Source organism: Haplochromis burtoni, unplaced genomic scaffold, assembly GCF_018398535.1.
Source record: "Haplochromis burtoni strain Fernald_Lab_line unplaced genomic scaffold, NCSU_Asbu1 Contig_498, whole genome shotgun sequence".
In the NCBI taxonomy this organism is placed as follows: domain Eukaryota; kingdom Metazoa; phylum Chordata; class Actinopteri; order Cichliformes; family Cichlidae; genus Haplochromis; species Haplochromis burtoni.
The window spans coordinates 49,490-61,397 of record NW_024582859.1 but is presented as its reverse complement, the minus strand read 5'-3'; the positions used below and the strand labels follow the sequence as shown (position 1 = coordinate 61,397).

At 41.6% G+C, this 11,908-nt stretch overlaps 1 protein-coding gene across 6 annotated transcripts in view; it reads right to left on the bottom strand.

The window, feature by feature from the left end:
* cacna1ia (calcium voltage-gated channel subunit alpha1 Ia) overlaps positions 1 to 11,908 on the bottom strand; it is a 195,658-nt gene that overhangs the window by 148,025 nt on the left and 35,725 nt on the right. The window lies entirely within an intron of this gene.

Here is an 11,908-nt window from a genome sequence, read left to right as displayed (position 1 = left end):
CACACACACACACACACACACACACACACACACACACACACTCACAGACAAGATCTCATTGTTGAAAGGTTTTTAAACTGGTTTTGGATATAAAAGCAAAGAGGTGGAAGTGACAGAAACTGAAAAGCAACAAGAGGAAGTTTTGTGTGGTGTGGACAGGTTTTTTGTTTTATTGCCACTTTAAAAATGTATGATCACTTTTCTGTGTAGTATCACCAAGGCGAAATTTACCTCACGTTCAAGCTACAAACACAAGCAGATAACTACGAGCATGTATACGTGGGCGTGATTTCCGTCATTTCCATGCATGCATGGATCAGTAAATGTGTTTGTTTGCCCTAAATCCTATAGAGGGATTAAGAGCCAGTGGGAGAAAAGACTTTGTTTTTATAGGGTAATGATATTAAGGGCTATTCATTACAAGGAGAGAAAATAGGACAGCGGTGATTTAGGGGCCGGTATATCTGACAGCTCCGGAGATAATCCTCGGAAGATGTTAAACCAGGTAGAGAAAGCGAAAAAGGGAAAAGTCACCAACTTGAATGTTTGCATATCTCTATATCTGTTTACTGCACATGCTGTCTCTCTAACCGGACTGTAACTTGTCTGTTTTAAATAAGCTTTACCATGGCAACAGCTGCTTCCTGTGGCGGAAGGAAGTTTATTCTTACTCTGTTGTGTTTTATTTCCCATGACAAAGCTTCTTAGGGAGACCCTGCAGCTATTACCGGCGAGTACAATTAAGTAGGAGACAGCTTTGCAGAAACGGTTGGAAGGAGAGTGTTCGTGTGTGTGTGTGTGTGTGTGTGTGTGTGTGTGGTAACGACAGTGAAAAAAAACAAATCACAAAATTGTTTTATCTAACTTCTCTGCACCATAATATCACTCCTACTCATTTGCTGTGATTCTCTCTTTCAAAACACCCCTCCATGCTGGGCAAGCTTCCTCTGTGTTGTTGTGTTTTTTCGTGCATAATGATGATGATTGATGAATGTGTGTGACACGGAGATGCTGAGAGAGACGGAGCGATGGAGAGAGAGAGACCACGCACAAGGCCCTGACTGATGTTTCGCACTGACACATCCACACAGAGACACATTCACACGTTCTCAACATACACGCTCTCGCACATTAACACCCTTAATTGGGGTAACGGATATACAGTCACCCATTTAGCCGCACTATGAGCTAAAGGCTGTGATGAGCCATGGAAAAACTTGCTTTCCCCCTCCCACACACACTCACTGCGACAGTCTGAGACAGACACAGGAAGAGGCTGGATGGAAAATAACAGTAAAAAAACCCAAAAACATATTGTGGATTATTTAGGCAACACACTCTTCAGTGCAGTGATTTCAAACGGCCAGTTTGAATGTAGAAAGCTGTGAAAGGTTGTGTTTTTATTTCTTGCTTAGATTAAAAAATACCCCAGGCATGGAAGTAAAGTCTAAATCTCTCAGTGACTCACTGAATAAGCTCAAAAAAGATGGATGAAGATGAAGAATTTGAGGCTTAAAATAACAACAGTTTGTTGTCTGAATTCTCCATTATACTCGGACGGTATCTTTGGTTAAGGATTTTTTATTCGCGATATGTAAACCAGTAATCGAGCCTGTTTTTGCAACTAAAATCCATCGATATGACATTTGAATCCTGCTGTGCGACCTTTGCCCGTCTCCAGGCCTTTGAAGCTGTTCACCAAATTAACTGACTCATCTTGAACTGTGACATGAAAGAGCTGTTTTTCAATTAAAACACACACACACACACACAGAGCGACAATTGCGATTAGCATCATTGTGAATTTGTGCACCACAACAGGGATATTATACTAGCCAATACCCCTTCTAGGCAGCCCGGAGGCATGGCTGCTGAACGACAAATAGAGTATACATGCAGTTTTTACCACTATTAAAAGCCCAGCAAAAAGTATGTTGGTACCTGTGCGTGCTGTGGAGTGACATTAGATTTGGGAAAATATGTGATTGTTTAGGAGAGTCAAATGGTTAACAATGGACACAGTGGTCTTGGGTTGTTTTCACCCCTGCGGTCCATTTAAATGGTTCATTTTTGCCAGTGTGAACACTGTAATCACACAGAGACCCTTTGGAGGAGGTGACCTCAGTAAGGCTCCAAATGAACTACAGGACAGTTTGTTTATGGTGTGATCTCGAGCTTAACCATCTACCTCTCCCGTAGCCACTTATGCTTTGCATTCTCAATGCAGGAAGGTACTATACATGTGCAATCTGTGAAATCACTGTAAATTCTCTGTGTTCTCCAGTAGTGCAGAACACAGCACCTTCTTCCTGTATTTGCTTTTGCAGCTCCCGCCCCAGATACATCTGGCCAATGACTGGACTGAACATTCTCACATGATTTGTAGCACCACACTTTAGTTTGCTTGGAGTTCACTTGGATTTTTCTCAGGGTGAAAATAAACCAAATCATGATGAGTTTGTACATGTTTACAAACTCATCAACTGATTCAGACCAGAGGAAATGAACTATAGGTGTAAAACACTAAGACTAAAGATGGAAATGCAGTATATTGTAAAATTATAAATTGTTATTTCTGCGTGAAATCAGCTCAGTGTTACTTGATGAACGTGTTTTAGCTTGTATGACAGCAGTAGATGTAAAATATATATCGATTACTATACCGTAGCTTATCTGCATCCTGCTCTCAGAGGACATCAGTCTAAACAGTGCTGCTAAGATCTCCCTCTCCCCAGCTACCGCCTCTGGCTGTCTTGGGGGGATACTGAGGTGTTACCAACCTAGTCGAGAGAAATACTCTCTCCTGCGTGACTTGGGTCTGCTTCAGGGTCTCCTCCAGCATGGACACGCTCGAAACACTTCACCTATGAGTCGTCCAAAATGCCTCGTAGACATCTCAAGTTGCATTTTTGATACAGAGGAGCTGCAAGCCTTTAGGGCCCTCCTGAACAAATAAAGCTCCTCACTCTGTCTCTACAGGTGAACTCAGACATCCTGGTGACTCTCCTTGTATCTACAATCTTATTCTTTCGGTCACCTACAGCTTGTGGGCATAGGTGAGGATAAACCAGAAAACTGACAGCTTCTCCTTACGGCTCAGATCTTTACTTCCCCTACTTGTAAACTCATAAATTTGTTGAGTACATTAACAGAATTTTCAATTTTTGAAGAAAAAGAATGTTTTCACACAACAGCAACAATAATTGCGCCATTTGGAGGTAAAAGGTGAGGCACTGCATCCCTCTGTGTAATGATTAATGCCAGCTGTGTTGCTGTGGAAGACAATCCAAATCAGGAGATCTGGAAAAGAACTGATAGCATATCTGACACATTGTGGCTCATAATCCTCAGTTTCCACAGGGGAAAGTTATTAAAAATTGGCTCCCTGTAATGTTACATTATGAGTTTCAGAAGTTAGAAAGGCTGGATTGGAAAGTTACCGTGGATTTTTTTTTAAAACCAAAAATACAGCCGAGTTGTGCGTGATGTGTGCTATATCTATATTTGTGGGTATGTAACCAATCTGGGTCCGACAAAGCCCTCTCAGGCAGCAGCCTGAGTGTCACACTTACTTAAAGAAACACCCCATTTCAACTGCACTTAAATTCTCTCACTGTGTCATGGTGAGGTGACACAATATTATCAGCTGAGAACACACACACACACACACACACACACACACACACACACACACACACACACCACACAAGTGTACACATAGTCATGTGTGACTGGGCTGAAAAATGAGAACATTGAGCATTGAAAACACGAGTCAGATCCCTGATGATCGTACTGTCCAGGTGTGTGTGTGTGTGTGTGTGTGCTTGTGTGTGTGTGCTGTGTGTGTGCTGTTGTGTGTTTGTGTTAGTGTGATATACAAACATAATGCACCATTGGTCCATTGCAACACAGACAGTGGCTAATGCTATTAGAATCACTGCAGGGCAAGTATCCCTTGAGAAGACAACTTAGGCTTGCACAAGAACCATACACACCCCCTCACAACAGACAGAGTCACACACACACACACACCACACACACACACACACACACACACACACACACACACACACACACTCCTTGTCGCTTCAGTTAAGGCTGCGCTTCATTCAGTGACCTGAGACAAACCAGCTTTGACACATATTGCTGAGTGATCAAAACAACACATTATTTTGTTACTGAGACTATCAATATAGCCAATGAGAGAGTCTAATATATTTATAAACCAGTCACTGACAGGGGAGCCAGCAGTGAATATGATGGCTGGCTTTTTGACAGCACCATAAAATTGCCTTCTAAAATGTGATAAATGTGACTCTCATATAATGGAGAGGAACATAATTCCCACTCTCCATTTTTACCTCGCCAAGTAAACCCTAATATGTCTACTTTAGGACCATTGTAACATTTAAATATGTCAGCACAAATGGACTTTGGAGTATGATCAAACAACTTTATTGCACACTCCTTACTGGTTTTGACAAACTTGAAAGGACAGCTTAAAGTAATCTCTGCCTTGCCGTTTAAGGTCAACATTCAGTGTAAATTTTGCCTCTCTGAACCATTGTTTTATTTTACACCAGCTAGGCTCCATGCTTTCACCTTCCATCCATCCATTTTCTTTGACTTATCCAATTCTTTGACTTGTGGATAACTCGAGCCTTTCCCAGCTGTCACAGGGCGAGAGATGGGGTACACAGAACTACAAAATAGGTCCAAACAAGTTAGGTATGATGATAACTCTGTGGCTGTGGATATAAAAGTGGATATAGAAGAAAAAAAACACTTCTTCCAAAAATCTTCTTTTGTTTTCGTGCACAAAAAACAGTATAGCAGACTAACAATGTCGTGAGATAATTACAGTAAGTCATAAAATTGAAATAAAGAATATCCAGGAAGATTTTAAGGGTGAAACTGAAAGAACTCATAGTTAGGTCCATATACTTTTAGACACTGATATTTTTTTTTCATTTTTTATCACAATATCAACACAAATTTAAAGTGCAGGCTCTCAGCTTTAATTTCAGGGGTAGAAGACAAACACTGCATCAACCGTTGAGGAGTATCAACCATTTTTACACACAGTGGCTTATTTTTAAGTGCTTAAATGTAATTGTATGGTCAAAAGCCATTAAATGGACAGATGCGAACTATTAGTTGACTTTGTCTTATTAAATTAGGCAGGTTAAGAGTGATTCCAGGTGTGGCATTTGCATTTGGAAGCTGTTGCTATGAGCCCACATGTTTTAAAATGAGTGAAACAGGCCATCCTTAACCTGCAAAATTATTAGAAGTGGCCAGAAAAATGTGTGGTGCATTCTGAGTAACGGTGAGATTGGCACAATGACAATGGCTGGATATACACAAGCAAGAGTAGTGGATGCTTTTAAGATGCTTTCCATGGTAAAGAACCAACCTCCAGAAAATCCAGCCAAGTACAGAATGTTCTAGAGAGGTGTGGAAATTTCTTCTTCTCATTATCTACTATACAGAGAAGGCTTCATGAGAAAATACACAAGGTTCAACTCAAGGAGCAAGTCATTTATCATCCCTAAGAACCGGAAGGCCAGATTAGACGTTGCCAGAAAAACTATCCAACACAGCCAAATCGGTTAGGGAATGTTATTCTATGGAGAAATTAAACTAAGATCAAACTGTACGAAAATGTTGTGGGGAAAAGAATTATGGAGAACCCTCAGAATAGCTTTTAATTTGAACCACAGAACATCATCTGTAAAACAAGGTGGAGGCATCATAATGCATGGATATGTGTGGCTTTCAACGCCACTGGATCACTGGCGTTTACTGGCAATATAAAAGAGAGAAGAAGAAGCCCAGTGAGTTCTGAAGCGTGCAGAGATTCACTGTCTGCTCTGATTCAGCAAAATGCAGCAAGTTGACTGGACAACACTTCACAGTACAGATGGGCAATGAAACAAAACCTTGACAGCGATCCAGGAGATTTTGAGATTTTGAAGGTAAAAGTCTGGAATATTCTGCAATGGCTAAGAGAAGTGCCTGTGAAATAGTTCAGCTACATTTGTAGAAAACAGGACACAGTCTGAATGTGATTAATTAAGTCTTTCACCATTAAGGCAATATTTTTGGTCAGCAGTTTAAGCCCATGTTCATTATAGAAATGCAACTTCACAGCCAAAAAAAAAAAAAGACAAAGAAAAAATAATGTGCCAGTGCCCAAAATTACACAGATCTATTTATTCTAAGAAAGTAAACTAGGCAGAGAACACATTGCATGTGACTGTGTTATGTGGAGGCATGCAGGGATTTCAGTAAATCATGAAACTCTGTGGTTTGTTAGTCTTTAATTACAGTTAGTATCTGGCAACATCAGTGACTGAGACATCAGACCGTTGCGTCAAACGTATGGTGAATTTGAATGCAAACTTTTATTAACTTAATTATTAGGAGATTGAAAAATATAACCAAACCTCAACAAAAAAAATGTAGACTCGAAGACTCAAGCCAAGTTCTCGAAATCCACTATCAAATTGTACAATCCTTCACTGGCTTATGGTGGATCAAAGATGGGAAAGAAGACTTTGTGAACAACTGCTGTAAACCTCAAAATCAGAAACACCATCATGTACAGAAGAACCAATTTTTCCAGTTTTAAATTCAGCAGATCATCTGAACCCCATGTTCATATCTAAATGCACTGACTTGAGCTGGATAAAAGAAGTGGCTGTTTAATTTATTTCAGTCTTAAATGTAGTTTGCAGCCCATCTGACAACACTACTGCCAATGGGCCTCACCTGCTCTTATTGGCTAGCTCAGTAGGGACATTGAGGGACATAAAAGATAGAAAAGGTTAATCTGCATAAAGACATAAACAGCAGTGTGTTCTTCATATAAGGGACTCAATCCCTATGCAGGTCACACCACTGCTTGCGCCAAATTGGGTAGTTTGATTTTTTGATTCCATTTTTTTTTTTTTTTACCTTGAAATGAGCAAAAATATCCACAACTACTGCAGTGAAATGGGCTGTCCCCTGCAGCCACAGCCAGGCACTTAAAGGTATTTCAGTTAGTAAGTGACATATGGGTGTCAAACCATCTTCTGCTTTCAGCAGCATTATCCTGACTCTGCAGCATTGCCAGAATGGCCCACACATTTGTTATGGATCACAGACCAGCAAGGTGGGCAGATTCACCCCTAATAACCATATGCTGTGCAAAGGTGGCACTTTATTTGGTCCATTTAAAAGAAATAGTTCAGTGTTTACAGATTAGTTCAGGTAAGAAATAAAAACTCTCAGAATAAAGTTGAACAAGTAGCCGTTTTAATTCAACAACAGTGTAAATACACAGTACAAATAAGCAGTGAAAAGATCGCATTATCACCAAAGCGTAAAGATGAACAGAGTGCATTATTACAGCAGAGCCGGATCAGATGCCTTCTGTTTGGCTGTTGTCTCATTTGCTTCTGCATTGAATGAAATGTTTCTAACTGACTGACACCCAAAATAAATTCACTTCATATGAAATGGTTTGCAGCTGCTTGTGGCACACAAGTAATTACAAGCAATCTCTGCCCAGTGCAAAAGATGATGAAGTGGAGCAAAGAAATGAGTCAAAAAAGTCAAACATCAGAGAAGAAGAACTTGGGAGGGACTTGGGGTTCAAATGCATTGTCCATTTTTCTCTTGTTATGGCAGAAAATAAAAATCCCGCTAAAACAAGCTTTGTTTTTTCTGCAGGAACTAGCGGCTTTTCTCTCAACTATGGTTTTTAGTTTCCACAGCAATTAACTTTTTGATCTAAGGAACGGATGAAAGATTGCCTTTGATTCTCCTTTAATCTAGCTTCTTCCTTTTGGAATTTTAAATTTCCAGTTTCCAATTGAGTGTCTTAATCCGCATCCTCTCCCTCCCCTTTTCCCCTCCTCTCATCTTCTTATCCACTTCTCTGCCTTTTTCTCTTGCTCTCATTCTCCATGTTCTTCTACCCCCACCTCTTTCTTTACTTCTGTCTCCAACTGTGTCTCTCTCATTCTATGATGAAGAGGATACTGAGCCCCCTGTCAGAAATCATCTTAAGAGAGTGGCTGCCAGTGGATTACACTGAATCAGTGGCCCAATCAGTTTAATCTGTTTTAACAGCATTAGCTCTGGCAGCCAAGACTATTGCTGTATATAGACTGTATTGAGTGCATCTTTCAGTCCTTAAGTCATCCTGAGTTCCCTGCTGTATTAAATCCTTGCCAACACCACGACAAGCTAACGCTAACAACACCTTGCAGTGTGAAAGGGCTCAATATATTAGCATTAGCATCATGTTAACAGCTTTTAGACTAGAGGGAAAGTTAAAGTTCAAGAGCAATGACAGTGGCAGGAGTTTAGACAGGCAGGGAAATGAATGAGAAAGAAGCAAAGAAAGAATGGAACAATAGAAACTGGATTATGGCTTGCTGCACAGAGCGAGGAGACGTCAACCGAAGACCTGAAATAGTTCTGTTAAGCAGAAATTTAAAATGTCAAATCAAATTTGCTGTTTGATTTAGGCTTTGCTTTTCAATTTAGTATTAGCTTTAGTTCAATTTAATGGAAATTGCATATTTCTGCATGTCTTTTCTCATATCCCTTGTGACCACAGCTCATTTGTCTTTTCTTTTACTCTCCAATTCACAAACAAAGCTGCCCTTTAATGCACAAGCACTGTCGTTTCAATTGGGTTTGGGTCCACATGCAGCTCTCTTGTTCACAAAGGCAGTTTCACATCCCAAACTTTATGTATGTCCCACACAAACAATGAATATAATGCCAATTTATTTATTTATATAACAAATAAACAAGTGTCTCTAACTGTACAAAATCATCCATGCAATGCACTTGTTAGCACTGATCCCTCGTCAGCCTCTCATCTATAAAAATGGTCACTTTTGGCTCCAAAAAAAGGAAAAGAAAAAAACCCCAAACTGTTAAAGTCAAGGCTTTAAAGTGGGACTGCACACAAAGAATGGGTGGTGTCATGGCAGTTTCATCCATCTTTTCATATCCCATCTGTCTGTTTGTAAGATAAAAGCAGAGGACTGCAGAAGACAGAAAACAGAGCTAACACAGTGACTGATCCACATAAGAAAAGCTCCTATCGCGGCCCATCTTATCAGCGCATTTATTATAAATTCTTATATGTGTGTGCATGTGTAAAGTAAAGTAAAGAGCTTTAGCCTCCGTGCATTGTGGAAAGATTTCTGTGCACACTCTCTTGTGTGTTATTGGCTGATTTATTACAGTCTCCTCCAGTTTCCCAACACAAATCCATACAGGCGAGGGAGAGGAGGTCCAATAATGCTGCCAATGATTTACTATTAGAGCTCTTGCTGTCATTCTTTCACCCTGATAAATGACACACGTTTCCCTCCGGCTGCCTGTGTGTGAGGCAGGGAGAGCTCACACTCATAGGTGTGCCAGATAAAGCAAACGGTCAATCGTATTTACTGGCATGTGAGAGCATCTACTCGTAGCCTGGTAGCTTCAGTGACTGTTTGTGTGTGCTCCAAACCATATCATGCAGTGGTCTGGGTTTTTGCAGCGGCAGGGGCACTGAAGACAATCAATTCACATTAGGGGCAGACTGCCGGACAGCTGCAGGTGCACATATAATATGCGTGCAGTTTGTCAGTGTGAACGTGTGTTTGTGCATATTTTTCTGTGTGTGTTTGAGATGCTGTCTTATATCAGATAATGGGCTTTGTCCTCTATTCCTCTCGCCTTTGCCATCCACACAAACAAACCATCACGCACAGCCAAACTAGGTAGTAAGTAACAGTAATGAGGACAGTGGAGGCTATCATTGTCACAGGTGTTTCTTAATTGGCCAAAGAACTATGATCTTTCTAATTTAAAGCACAGGAGAGGATTTGAGGCCGTGTTTTGTGTTTTAGCGTCACTGTGACGCCTTCATCCTCCCTCACCTGAGATCTGACTTAAAAGTTACTTGTTAACCAGCACGCCGGCATGAAATCTGCAGCGCTGTCTGCGAGGTGCTGAAAATCCATTCTGTGCTGTTTTGTTGTGTGCTATTTAAAGTTGCCTAAAAGCTTCAGTGCCTTAAGATCAAAGCAATGAAGTCAAATTCTGTTTAACGTGGGCTTTCTACAAGGGGGAAAACAAGGAGGGGAGGAGAGGAACAGAGTTTTGGGGGAAGAGGAAGTGATGGAGGAGGAGAAATAACGACAGATCCATTCCTCTTTTTCTCCTCTGCGGGGCAAAAAGCGTCGAGTTGAACATCTGTCAGCACTCCTTATCTCTTCTCCCCTTGTCTCCTCACTGTCTCTTCCTCTCCTTTTAGAAATCTCTTTCCCGTTGCTTTTATGCCCTGACAGGAAACTGCCATCCAAAGTTTAAAAACTCAGGGAGAACTGGCACAAGGTGACGTGCGCGTGCACGGGCGCGTGTTTCTGTACAACTTCGTGTCAGTGTGAGAGAGAGCAAACGAGACAAAGAGACGGCAGACTTAAGCCCCGATATCAACCCCGAGGAGAAATGATCTCAATTTTCATGTTTCCTCCCTCACCAATGAAACATATGTCTATCCCAGAGTACAGTGCATGCATTTCTATATGCATTTGTGTTTGTGTTTACAGCTCGATGTGAAGCCAGAGAAGCGGACGTGTAGAGCAAATACAACACGAGCACAGAATAAGCAGCAAGAGGCAGAGATGGGTGAAAGCTAGAGACGGTGAAAACCGGATTTACAGACAACGAGGAGGGGTAAGGAAAAGATTGAATCGGGAAAGAACATAAACACACAAGAGAGGATTGCGTGCACAGACAATGGGAGCTATGAGGGGAGGGGGAGAAAAAATGGAGATGACAGAAAAAAAGTTGCACGGCCGGGCAAAAAACGCAGAGGTGAGGTGACTTGGGCGAGTGAGACGGAAGGGACAGAAACAAAGAAAGACAACATAGTAAGAGGGAAGGCTGTAAGCAGGGGTGACAGGAAGAAGGTAGAGGATGAGAGGAGATGAGAGCACTGAGGACTGTTGGGAGGAGGAGGAGGGGGGAGGACACACGGGGCTGGAGAAAGGAAAAGAGAACGAGAGCCGAAGTGTTTCGGGGAATTTGTTGCTGTGTCTTGTGCAGAAGGGAAAGCATATTAAACTGCACACACACGGACACGCACAAAGAAACACGCAGCACTTTAAAGGGAATGATATAGGGGTGTGTAACGCTGATGCGTGTTCTTATCCATCCATTTCTCCTCCCTTTTTTCTTCTTTTTTTGCTTTTCACACCTCATCCGAAAAAAACCTTAGAGCTCGAATGAAGCCAAGCAGCTTCCTAATTACCTCATTTGCATAAACATGCACACTGTTTGAGAGGGGAGGAAGTGGGAGAGGATGGAAGAGCTTCACCTGGAGACAAAAAAAAAAAAGAAAAAGAGCGAGTGAGGGATGGAGATGACACTGTGGAAACAGGAAAAGTGATTGGGACAAAAGTGTGGCACTTGCTGACGGAGTGAAAACTGTCAAAACTTGTCTTACCCCTCGTCCTCTCTCATGATTTTCTACTCTCTCACCCAGTTCTCATCATCTCACCCTCTTCTTTCCTTTTTAGAATTGTCTGAGGAGAACTCATTCTCTACTGCCTGACTCCCTCTTTTCTTTTTTTTGCTTCCTTTGCCAAACTGTAGGTATCGCCTCGCCAGCATCAGTCTCCTCCTCTCCCGCGTCACGTCCCTTTGCTTTCCTCCTCCACATTCAGCGCTGTCTTCACCATCATTTCCTTCCCATCTCTCACTACTCCTCTCATTCTCACCCTCTCTTTCCCTTCCTCTCCTCCTGTTTTTTTTCGTCTCCCCTCACAGAGTGCTGTGTCAGGTCTTTTCACCCTCAGCAGTGTGAAATGAGATTTGAATATGGCTCTCGGAGCATTTGTGGCTTGCC